Source organism: Takifugu flavidus, chromosome 4, assembly GCF_003711565.1.
Source record: "Takifugu flavidus isolate HTHZ2018 chromosome 4, ASM371156v2, whole genome shotgun sequence".
Taxonomy (NCBI): Eukaryota; Metazoa; Chordata; class Actinopteri; order Tetraodontiformes; family Tetraodontidae; genus Takifugu; species Takifugu flavidus.
The window spans coordinates 1,114,454-1,127,591 of record NC_079523.1 but is presented as its reverse complement, the minus strand read 5'-3'; the positions used below and the strand labels follow the sequence as shown (position 1 = coordinate 1,127,591).

At 47.3% G+C, this 13,138-nt stretch overlaps 1 long non-coding RNA gene across 1 annotated transcript in view; it reads right to left on the bottom strand.

The window, feature by feature from the left end:
- LOC130524409 (uncharacterized) overlaps positions 1–10,298 on the bottom strand; it is a 15,430-nt gene extending 5,132 nt beyond the window's left edge. The window contains exons 1-2 of the long non-coding RNA XR_008950140.1: positions 9,735–10,298; positions 8,416–8,597 (exon numbers count right to left, since the gene is read on the bottom strand). This is a non-coding gene — a long non-coding RNA (uncharacterized LOC130524409). The remainder of the gene's footprint in view (positions 1–8,415; positions 8,598–9,734) is intronic.
- Between the last annotated feature and the right edge of the window lie 2,840 nt (positions 10,299–13,138).

The window sequence follows — 13,138 nt, the reverse complement described above, 5'->3', positions numbered from 1 at the left end:
CATCCTAATTAATGGAACTTGGTTAATATCTCCAATCCTTCATTTACTGGTTCAGTTAAGCATTAATCAGTCAGTAATGGTTTATACAGAAAGCACTTACAGCTACAGAACACATTAGAATTTGGATTAAATGATTCTGAGATTCAGTGAAGATCTAGTGCTTTGTCAACAGACATTACAAACCCAACAACTGACATAAACAGTCATTTCATGCAATAATCACATTAAATTATCTACCCTTGAGTGACAAGGCTACGGCGAGAAAGTTAAATATAGCGGACAGCTGTCAATATTTGACTGCGGGCAGCGTTTGTCGATGCTCATGTCGCATTTTTACACAGCCCTCAGCAAGACCGAGGCAGATAAAGTTGCTGCCGCACACACACACTCGCACACACACCGACAGCAGCAAAGACTGGAGCGCTGGTGCTCAACAACTCCTCTCCCTTTCTGTGTTGCTAGTACATATACACCACACACACACACACATACACACTCCCAGAAGTAGTCTTAAGGTTTCCAAAAGCCCAAACGTTAACATTTTTTCACTAAAGTGCTACTGGCCAATAAGAGGAGAGCCCTGAGACTGGGAGACATGAGGTGAAACTGAGAGCTTCATTAAATACCATCCTGAGTCAGCAGCCCCAGCAGGCCTGGCTGGGGAGAGTTAACGTGCGCGCCTGCAATGCATGTGGGAGTGAGCGGGTGACAAAAAACACAGACACACGCAAAACACGAGGCGTCTCAGTTGTTCTATGCGTCCAGCTAAACCGCGTCTGCCGATCTCCCACTCTGTACCCAATGGCTTTAGACCCTATGTGACATGCTAGAGAAAATCACATAGGAATAGAAAGCCATAAAACACAGCAGCGAGTCAGTCCGGCTGGGAGCAGGAGTTCACTTTTCTGTGTGTGTGTGTGTGTGTGTGTGTGTGTGTGTGTGTGTGTGGTGTGTGTGTGTGTGTGTGTGTGTGTGTGTGTGTGTGTTGGGGGGGAGGTCACTCTCATCATGCCTTTAACACTCTCAACTTGTCTGACAGCTTACAAGGCCCTGCAGAGGATTTACAGAGGTTGCTGAGACACCTCTCTCCACTGTGCGTCCTCCTTGTCTCCTGTGTCCCCCCCCCCACCCCCCCACCTCTGTCCTGTCTATTACCAGCCCCGGTGCTGCCAGTCACAAAGTAGCCAGCCTCATTCTGCTGATGCATAAATGTGGCGGGCTCTTTTATAGAGTTGGACAACTGTGGGGACTTTAAATTGTCCACTGGATGAATGGACATCAGCAGTTAGAAGGAGGACAGTCAGCAACATGCACGTCTTCACAGACCTCAGGACTCACAGACAGAAACAAGCTGAGCGCCAGCAACAAGATCAATAACTGTCAATTTGACGATTGTCAAATGTTTGTATGTAATTATCTCACTATAATATTGGAACTTTAGCGAGCGTGGTCCACTGGAACGACCAGTTATGGCTGCTTCCCTCTAGCCTCGGGTCTATGCTAAGCTAACTCTCAGCCGCTGACTGAAGCTTCCTATATTGTGGTTTTATCACATCTGGCTCGCGGCTAAAACTGTAAATCCTTTCTATAAGATCAAAGGGAGAAATACAGTCAAACAGCTTTGAGATTGTCAGCAACCAAGAAAATATCTGCCTGTGTACTGATGAGCAAAGAGCTACATTAAAGAGGGGCAACACTGGGCGCCGCACTCGCAACACGCAGGGCAGTGGCAAAGTCAGGAGGCTGCAAAGGCAAAGATAAGACCAAATGAGAGATCAAGAAGCGGTGTTTGAGAATAACAGCAGAGAGGTTAATGCAAAAGTCAGCCCTTCCATTTTTCCGTCCTACGTGCACGTACACGTTTATATGTGTGTCTGCTCGGGCTGATTTGTGTCTTATCGAGAGCCTCCGCAGAACCAGACAACGTGATTTATTTGCTATCTTCTTGTTTGTACGGCGAGATAAGAAGATCAATGTTGCTGCGGCTTCACAAAAGTGTATGAGCATGCATGCACGTGTGTGCTCAGTAGATAAGCCGAGTTTTATGCTTTTGAATTCCAGCAGCTAAATCCTCAGGCTGATCCCAACGGTCAACAGCCCCGAGATGTCCAGCAGAAAGCTTATTAGACCTTTATCCATTATTTATACCCCGCCATATACCTCAGCACGCACACACACACACACAAACACACACACACACACCTCATAGAGACACAGGATGTGAGTAGAAGTGATGCTGAAGAGTGACTGTTCCCTCTCAAGGTGAGATGGAGGTAAAGAGCGACCAGCAGCAGGTGACCACATCCTCTCATCCAGTGTTTCACTCCTCCACAGAATTCACAGAAATATTCTCATTTGCATTAAAGACCTCATTCAAACGAAGATGCTGGTTTTTGACTTACGTCATGGGAACCATCTCCATGTATTTGTCCGAACCTCCAGCGTCCTTATCTAATTCAGAAGGACAAAGACAAAGTTCCTTCGGTCCTCTCATATGGACATTAAGAGCAGCATCCGTCCTGCATTCCTGCACTTATTTCTGCAGAAAGCTTCTACTGCATTCTCCCCCCCCCCCCCCCCCCTCGCTGTCCTGTTTCTCACTGACCCGCTCCAGGTTTCCCAGCACAAATGCCCTCTGTCCTGCTTTCAGGTGAGAACTCTCACACACCAACCCCCCAGTTTTGATAAGACTTAACAAAAGAAAGAGAAAAAAAAGAAAAGAAATGGTTCCTGTTTCTCTGCAAAGACGCCAGCATGACGAAGACAAGGGAGGGACAAAGGAGGAAAAGAGAGAACGGAAACACTAAAATGATAAGTGTGTGTGTGTGTGTGTGTGTGTGTGTGTGTGTGTGTGTGTGTGTGTGTGTGTGTGTGTGTGTGTGTGTGTGTGTGTGTCTGTCAGGTGTACCCTGGTGCGTTGCAGTCCCAGTTTGTCCTAATGGCCAACTGTCCCGGTGAACAAAGAGCCCATTGACTCTCTCACACAAGAGCTTTCTCTCACAGGCGACTGCTTTGTGGTTGTCCTATCGACACACACATATTTCCAAATTCCTCTCGTGAACACACACACACACACATGCACGCGCGTGCACACACACAGGACCTTCAATCGTAACGTCACCTGTGCCTGTTTTAATCGACACTTTTTCGAGAAATCTTCATCTCGCATCATCATGGAAGCGACTCAGAACTAAAAACATGATCCTTTCCACAGTAGCTGCACCTCCTTTCAACCTGAACCTCCTTTCAACCTGAACCTCCTTTCAACCTGAACTGTACATCGACACTCTCTGGATCAGGGCTGCAAAGTCGGACAACTTGCAGAACACTTCCCACACTCGGCTTCATTGCAGTCGGTCCTGAATAAGAAAGGCAGGACGCCACGGCGACCGCTGCCCCAGCCGGCTACAGCTGGTAGACTCGGCTCAGGTGGATGTGCTGCCCTGTGCTGATGGGGTCAGGAACAACTGTTCCAAAACGAGACGCCGGCAAGGATGGAGGAGGTGCCCCAAAATTCTGACTTTACTCCTTCCCGTTATCAAGTCGTTTGCTGCAGACCAAAACCCAAAAGGGTGCTGCGGACATGACCTCCACGGTGGACACACTTAACTAAGAAGGACTCGTTTCTTTGTGGGGGTGCACCCAGGTTTAAATGTCTTATTATAATTCTTTAAATAGTCGATATCTCTGCAGCCATCTGCCACAGTTGAGCGTTTAATGGGGAATTAAAGGTCGACATGTTTGAGTGCAGCTTCTGTAGATTCTGTTCCGCACTGAAAATGTCGGCACTTCACGTCCACAAGGTAGCTGATGAATGCACTTTGTGCTGTGCTTCTCCAGGTTATTCTCTTGCCCTCTTGTGGAGCGAGAACAGGAGTCCAGAGAGCCAAGAGAGCTACATTAATTATAACCTTCCCAGTGGGGAACAGAGCTTACCACAGCCCTGACAGAGAGCAGCGGGATTATGGCGTCTCACCAGTTCTACCATTATCTGACCAACCGTTGAGCTCTGGGACGCTTTCAACCCACTTTACGTTTCTTCTTATCTATTAGACGAAGCTTTTGATTGAATATAACTAAGCCAGACAGGCTTATTCCAGTATTTTTAACATACCTTTAATCAAACTATCATTAACTTAACATATTTAAACAAATAATGACGCAGCACCGCCTTAATGGGTGCAACATTAATGCTCAACCATGTTTCTAGCAGTTTCTAGCAACCTCTGACTTCATTTTTGTGTCAGTTTCTAAATAAATGTTTGATTCCAAACTTGGGAACTAGAAATACTGGAGGATACATAAATTATGGGTTCTGTGACACACCTGAGGACAGGTATTCAATACTGTATTAACGAGAGCAGAGCGTATGCACGCCGATGCACAATGTTGACCCTGACATTCAGCCTCGGCGATGTTCACTCAGGCCCGACTTTAAGTGGCTGTGCGAAACAGACTGCTGAAGCATCAGTTCTGCAGTTCGGAGCAGAAATCTGCTTTTAGCTTTCTATACATGCCACGTTTAAGAGACGGAACAACAGCAGCCTGGAGTTTGACCCAGGACTGAGGTATCAAAATCAACTTCCAGGCTTTCGAGACAGCAAAGAACAGTAAAACAATTGTGAGGTGGAACCGACTCAGAAAGAGGGGGTGAGGGGGGAGAGGGTACCCTGGCCTAGTTATTCCTCTGTAAGCTGCTCACAATACAGACATGGTTGCACAAAGAGAGAGAAGATGAGAGGAGAGCAGAGAGATGGGCAGAGGAAAAAAGACTGAGGGACAGAAAGTCAGGCCAGAGAAGGGATTAGTGATCAAAGAAAGCCAGTGGCCATCCTGAAACCACACACACACACACACACACACACACACACACACACACGGAGAAAGTGTGGGAGATTAGAGGATTTTTCCATGGGTTTAATCATTTACCTTCTTTCTGAGCACAAATCCATTTAAATGTCAAACAAGCAAATGTGCACACACATACACATCTGCACTTCCATGTACACACACACATACACACACTGATCAATTATAGTGTTCTATCAAGCATATGGGATACGCTGTCTTAGCACTCACTCCAGTTAGTTTCATAGGTCCCAAATGCCTTTAATTCCTCCTCATCCTCTGTTTCCTCATAAAGACACAAACAATCTGCTGAAAATGCCCATTAGGCCGTCAAACAACTGCACAAAAACAGACCCAGAACTCCTCCACCTCCCCGAGGAGCACTGGTGGGAAAATGGAAGAGGGAACAGTAGTAAAGGAAGGACAAGAAGGGCTGCACAAGCAGAGGAGGTGGAGGAGAAACCTGGGAGAGTGGACTTAATTGAGGAATCCTCCTTCTCAGCCTCATTCTGTGCAGTGAAACACATAAACACACACATCTCCCCTGTCAGAGGCTTGACCTCTACAAACCCATCTCGCTCCTCGGCATTCATCGCCCTCCCACTGGCTGACCTGATTGGCTAATGACAGCTCATTTATCTTGACGCAGCACCTGCAGTGGCGAGAGAGAGGGAGTGTGTGTGTGTGTGTGTGTGTGTGTGTGTGTGTGTGTGTGTGTGTGTGTCCTAGACTGAGTTTCTGTACACATCCCCTGTAGACCAGCTCTGTCTACGCTAGCGCTGCCCTTGCTGCAACAGCTTGCACACAAAGTCTCACCTCTGGGAATGAGAGGAGGAGGAAGAGGAGGAGGAGGAGGAGGAGGAGGAGGAGGAGGAAACGCTGAAGCAAGAGGGGGGAAAGGTGAAAAGTGTGATCTGGGAGAGAATAGTGAAGGAGGAAAAATGGAAAAGAGGGGGAGTCAGAACCAGAAGGTCCATAAAGGAGAAGAAGACACAATAATTGAAGGTGGGTGGAAAAAAGAAAAAGCCAAAAAAAATGGGAAGAGGGTGATTAAAGGGGGAGAGAGGGGGGGGGCAAGAGACGGGAGATAAAAGAGAAAGGAACAAGGAAAAACAGTAGCAGTGGAGAGAAGGAGGGAGGGGGGTGGATTGATGCATGTTTTATTCACTAACACTTCTTTAATTACTGCAGCTGCAATCACTGTCAGCCTGATCGCTGCTCGGCGGGTACCAGCATCTCGGGGGTCGGAACACACAGCAGCCACCAGTATCGTCAGACCAGTGAGACCAGTCCACAGGACCAGCCAACATGGGAGACCTGCACGGGTTCCTCCATTTTCCATCATTCCAATGTCAACGATCTGTTTAAGTCGCCTCATTCACAAAGTTTAAATGGTTTTTGAAGAAACCAGACGGGAGAGGCGAGCCCACCGCTAGAGGGCAGGCGAGCCACTGACGGCTCTCTTCCGCCACTTCGACCGTGTGAAGGTGTGTTTTAGGAACAGAGAGTCCTCAGTTGTGTTCGATCCTTCATCACTGGATGTTCGGGACTAAACTCACGCAGCAGTGATCTTCCATTTTCCCTTTTCCCACTCAACTTTTTTTAACCACCTAAATCAGATGTGAATAAACTCGGTAGCTGCTGTCATGTGACTGCGCGATGCACTTGCTGTGGCAGGTCTGGAAGCAACGCTGCTGACTGTTGCCGAGCAACTAGCACAGGCTGCTTTAAACATGTGAATAATTGTAGGGTTTTAAGTGCCCTGACATGTTGACATAAATCGCATCATTAAAGGTTACATCTGAGTTTAAGGACGTCCCCGTGGACGTCATCGGTTACTTCAGGAGACATCGTCCCACCTACTCATTTGCCACGTTTCACAAGTGCAAGTTTGACTTTTGCGTGGAAGCAACGCCGCGGCTCATTTTCATTGTTTTGTAACATATTTTGATTACCACATTCACCTTCCTTGTTATGTCTTACTCATCCCTCTCTCTTCCTCCTCTCCTCCTCCTCCTTTCCTCCTCCTCCTCTCCTCCTCCTCCAGCCTGACTGCAGAGAGGGGAAGGTTTGCATGTGTTATGTCGCCTTTTGTTCTTTGCTGTCAGGCTCATTGTCAAAAAACGGAGAAGTAGAGAGCAAGCAGAGGCTGGTTAGTAAGAGAGAAGGAAGCTCCGCGTGAGCTTCAGCATGACTGTAGCAGGTAGCTTCACAGCACCTTCACCCACCTCTGCAACCCCCACCCTCACTTCCCCTTTGTGCTCTCTTATCTTATTTTTCTCTCTCTAGCCAGGTGCTGCTTATCCAGCCTTCAGCACATCTTATCCCCCCACCCCCCACCCTCATCCTGTTTTATCTCCTACCCACTGTCACAAACTCACCCTTCAACACACACACACACGCACACACACACATTCCTTCATCCTATCTCCCCTCCCTTCACCCCTTCCTTCATCTCCATCTTTTCACCCCTCCCTGGGCCACTGGAGGCAGCCGGTGGGCTGTGACCTATCCTATCGCAGCTCTGACACATACGCATGGTGGGAAGACAGACAGGTGTGAGGATAGACCGGCAGCTAGAAACTCATCAGTTCCAGATTGGTATCTTTACCTCAGTCTTACAGGCTTAATCCGGCTTCTTTCTCCGGCACAGTCGGCTACTGTAGCAACCAAGAGCTGGAACGAACAAATCCATACAGCTTAAGCCCCCTCAAATCTCTCTCAAGTTCACTTTCCAAGAGGCAAGGCAGCATAACATCTTTAGCATTATTCTGGGGGTGGCGAGGTTGCCAATCGGAAAGCTACGTTGTTTTCCCCAGTTTTTCAAAGACCTTTTTTTTAATCTCGAGACATCTGGTGTCCAGAATTAGGAGCAGAGTGGTGCAGAGTTGGCAGCAGCGTTCCTGTTTCACACTGTTGCAGCATATTCACACCGTTATTAGCCACCGCTAATCTTTCAACTTTTTCCTTTTTTTTTTCCTGTGTTGTAGCTGCTGGCTGCGACTGGAAGAAGGGAGGGTGTCGAGTCTCCCCGAGTCTCTCGCTCTCCATCCTGATTTAGAATTAGATCTATTTCTGTTGGCCCTGCAAGCCCGCCGGGAAATATTTCAATCTGCCTCGGAATGTGTGTATATGTGCGATTCATGTAAATGTGAGAGAAAGAGGCAAAAAACCCCAAAGTTACAGTTCCATTTAAACGCATAAACAGTCGTCCACAGCTTTGGCAGCAAAGTTTTAATAGCCAGACACGCCAATAAAGTTACTGTGAAGTCAAATCACACAGAATAGGAAAAGAGCGTGACAGGATGAGAAGAGGGGAGGGAAAGAGGCTGCACGATCAGCCTGTACTGGCAAAGACTTTAAACTCAAGCTGTGTTCTGTTATTCATACACAGAGCACGTAAAGATTCAGTCAAGCTTACCCTATGGCTGCACTACACACACACACACACACACACACACACACACACACACACACCGTACTTTCACTTTTAAGGGATTTATAGAGTAAATGACTGGCTGAACCAGTTAAAAGTGTGTTTATTAGATAGCGAGTCGACACACTCACCTCGGAGTGGAACCCGGCACTCGTCTGCCCCGTGGAGTAAAAATGAGCGGCTGCGCCTCTGTACTTGAGGAGACACATGCACGCGCACACTCAGCCAGAGGAGTGTGCACAGTTGACGAGGCTGGACTGGATAGAGCCAAGGAGCAGTAGTAGGAGGAGGAGGAGATAGGGAGGAGGGAGGTCTGGAGAGAGAGGGAGGGAGAGAGGGAGAGAGAGAGACTGAAGAATGAAATCCAGCAGAGGAAAAAAGGAATCGGTGAAGGAAAACATTTGTGAAAAGGGTCACACTGACGCAGAGTCCTTCCATCCGTCATTTGAGGGTTTGTGTGCTGGGAATGTGTGAAGCTCTGTAAGGATCCCCTCTTCATCACTTCAGACCTCTGCCTCTCAACAGAAAGTGTACAGTCTGTGTGTGTGTGTGCGTGCGTGTGTGTGCGTGTGTGTGTGTGTGGGTCTCCCATCAGTCTCAGGCTACAGCTCACTCGCATTACAACACGATTCATGTCGTTTTGTCTCTGCAGCTCTTCAGTCCTCCGCTTAATTGCATTCTCTCTTTTCCTTCTAATCCTCTCAAACGTCTCCCAGATCCTCCAGCTTCTGAAGTTCCTCCCTGTTCCTCATCATTTGTATTTTAAATATCAATGAAAGAATACTGCCACTAATAGTATTATTGATTATGAAGTTATTTTTTTTTAAAATCATGCAATTGAGTAAGAGTTTATATAAAAAAACATCAAACTACAGAACAAAGGTGCTAATGGAGCTCTTGTATCACCCTTTATCTTGGGTTGGTTAAATTGCAGTTACATAAAACATCTCTGATATTTGCTGGTTGTAGAGTTCTTTTTTTTTCTGTATCGCTCTCACACAGGAAAAGCAAATTCATGTCCACACAGCCGGAGCACCGAGCGCTTGCGTGTAATTGTGTGTGAAGTACCGAGCAGCCACAATCCCGACTGAGCGGCAGAAAAGCCCGTCTCCACGTCCAATTATTTGCTTCTCAAAGACAGACAGATGGAGAAGGGGGGTAAGAGAGAAAGGTAGACCAAGTCAGAGGCACAGAGAGGGTCTGCAGAAGGAGGGGGGGGGGTCATTAGAATAAGAAAGTATTCTCTCTGCTCAAGTTCAGAGAGTAGTTTCACAATTAGAAAATATCTCAACTAATCCCCAAGGAGCCAACTGAGCAGAGAGGATATGTGGAAAGAGAGAGGGATGATGAAAAATGGCACAAAGAAGAGCTGAAGTTGTTAGAGAGAAGACTGACGAGAGTGTGTACAGAAAAACAGCCTAATTCTTCTCATTAGTTTGTGTCTCCATACCGTCCTGATGCGAGCAGCCGTCTGTCTCCTCTTGTCCTTCTTCTCTTCTACTTTTTCCTCGTGTCGCTTCTGCCTCTCTCTGCCGACCGGGATACTCCATCAGAGAAGAGTTGGACTCATGGCGGGTGGAGGCACCGATGCGCCGAAAACACTCTCCAGCTTTCACTACCTTTGACTCTTTTCACCGTTTTCTCTTTCACTCTTGTCAGCCGGAGCATTTTTCTTTCTTCCCCAACAGCGGTGACACACGGCGTAGGGGGGACGTCGAGGACAAGCAGGGGTGGATGGACGGAGAGAGAGAGCGGGGACGAGAAAAGCGCAAGTGTAGGTAGATGCAACTGCAAGCGGGAATGATGGGAAGAGGCAGGTTGGTAGTGACACATCGCGGAGGTGTGCGTCTACGTATGTGTGAGGGTGTCAGAACACGGGGGCAGTCCTTCGCGCCGCCGCCACCAACGAGGAAGAGGTGGAGGAGGAATGGATGGGTCGGTAGGTGGATGGAGGGGTGATAGAGGGTGTGATTCAGCAGGCACGCCACCTCCTCTCCTCCTCGTCTGCACACGCAGGCGCTCGCTTCGTTCATTATCATTCACAGCGTCTCACCATGACACGCATGGTTAAGCCACTCACGGAGACGGAGCTTCACCCCGAACTGAATCTTAATGGAGGTGGAGGAGAGCGGCTGAAGAGGAGGAGGATGGGGCGGGGGGGTATCAGACGTGCAGGTGTCTCCTTGGTTTCCATTGTTGGCTGTCAGCCTGAGGCTCGTGCATGAATGAATGTCCAGGTCACATGCAAGTGGCCGCATGTGAGGGCTACTTTGTTCTGTCCAACCCCTCCTTTTCACAGTTTTACAACCAAAAAAAATGAGCTCACGGAGGAAAATCTTGATTAAAAAAAGTTCTCTATCAAAGTTGTGAAGTTCCGGTTTGTAGGATTTGGTTAAATCTAGTTGTGAAAAACAAAGAGTAGCTGTTCCCGTTCAAGACAACCTAGAGCGACTGCAGGGCAGCAAAAGGCATTTTCCATGACTCCATTCAGAATGTCTGGGCTTAGACACCATCACGTCACATCATAGCTCCTTTTTTCCTGTATGAGATGTACCATAAGATGCATACATTAACTAAAGATATAAGTATATGGGTGAGATGGTCCAAAACAGATCAGCGATCCAGGTTCTCCACTGTAATCTGGACTTGTGAAGAGCCCAGGACTGCCTGGAGGTGACGTGGTCCTTGAGCAGCTCTCAAAGCCCTTCAGTACTACGAGGTGCTGATCCCTGAGACGGGTGGCTGTTCTTATAGGCAGTCGCACTTGTTCTTGCTCTTGTCTATGCAGTAATTAATGCGCCGAGCACTCTAATTTGTTTTTAAAGTACAGCTTATCATCTGCCTCACTGTAAGGTGGTGCTTTGGTTCTGGTAATACCTCCCTTATAGCCAAGTTCTTGTAGTTGGGTTTGTGCATTGCTATGGTAATTATGTCTAATGTTTATGATTGTTAGTAGTTTATTTTATCTTCCATCCAGAAGGTTTCCTCCTATCATGTCCTTCTGAAGCGCCGTTGTCCATTAAAGACTCTCAGCGACTTTGGTCATTTTTGTGTGTCCATCCCTCTGGTGCTGCTCTGACCTCCACCACCACACACGAATACACCACAGAGGTTCTGCACTCCTCGACATCCCAAACATCCACTCATCCCACGGCATCATCAGCTTTGCTGAAGACAGAGAGGAAAGCTCCCCTGAAGAGGAACAGAGATGGTGGAGTGGTGCTGAGGAAACAGGTGACACTGAACCCTCCAAAGATGAGAGAGCTCACGCCGGATCCACGCTGCACTAATATGGTGGTTGTGGACAGAATGTTGACCTTTTTATTTCTGACACCAGGGACATCTCTACGAGAGAACCCCTCCACCATCTGAGCCCCGAGCACCCAGTCAATAAGAGTTAGTGCAACATTTTCTGTTAAATATAATACTTGCTCAGCTACTAACGTGCTCCTGATGTCATTTCTTCACTTCTTACATCCCCTGTTCTGGAAATTAGGGTCATACTGGGGTTTGTGCATGTTATATGTTTACAGTAGTAGTAGTGCAACATTTCGATGAGGTGTTGTGTCGACTTCCGGTGAAACCTTTGATCTGCTGCAGCGACAGAAGTTTATCTGAAGAAAAGCAGGAGATTAAACAGGAATTCAAACCAAAGTGAAATTGTTTATGAAGAGAAAGGAAGGTCAAGTTGAAGGCAGCGCCTGTTCCATGAACGCATCTCCGCTGGCTTCCATGCTGCGATGTAAAGAAAACTTTGCTGTGAGGAGCATCTGTAAGGAGTGTGATGATTTCAAAGAAGTAGCTTGTTATTTTTTCTCTCAAGGATCATCATTGAAACTCAGGTTTCACCTTTTTAAACCCACACTTTCATTAGAATTATTCAAAAGAACAAAAACAACACATCCGACATTCCCTCGAACGCACCGCCATGCAGCTCTCACACACACACACGCTTCACGTGTAGCATTAAACCTAAAGAGAACCTTTTAAAGATGTCTGATTAGTAATGTGGTCGCGGTTAAGCAGTCAGGTTTAACCAGCTGATCGGGGTGCTTGGATGGGGTTGCACCCGATAGACGTGATGCTACCTTCCCAGGAAAGCAGTTTCCATTAATCAGTGTTTGCCCACCTCTTGCACTTTCACACTTTACTTACTTTCTTCTAGTTGGTCGTTGCAGTGAAATCCAGCCTAAAAGTTTGTTTTACTTCCCTTAATAAGGTTTCGGTGGGTGGTTTCTCTTGCTCTCTTTGTGGGTTTAGGGCTGCGGGGGGCCGTTTTCATTTACTGTTTCATTGTGTGGGCGTTACAAAACCCCTGAGAGACTCCAACTTAGGAAGAGCTACAGTATATGAATAGACATAACTTGCATTTTCTCACTGCAGATGGTGGTGAAAAGAGTTGAAGGCTGTAAAAATCTATATTTGAACGTTGTTATTGTGTTTTCGGTTTAACAAGTACATGAGATGAGAGAACTCTGCATCCCTAAAGCTGCAGTCTGTCATCATCTCCTGCATACGTTCGTCCTTATCTTCCGTTTCTGCCGCTGCCTCGTTGAGTCAATAACCTCCACCGCGTCGTCGTTTAAATCGCATCTCTTCCGGTTTAGCTCCATCTGCAGACCTGTCAAGGGAACAAATCTGTCATCCACCTAAAGCGTTGTCGTCTTTGCTCAGCTTGTGACACTTTAGTGACGCCGGAGGTGGAGATCACCTTCAACAGCATCTCCTTTTCAATCAACATATCTGCGTACACCATATTGCTTAGACGCACCTTATTTCCTCAGTGTGTGCCCTGCAATCCATTTTATAAATGTCAGAACCTTGACAAGCTGTCCAACCCAGCTGCCCCCACCC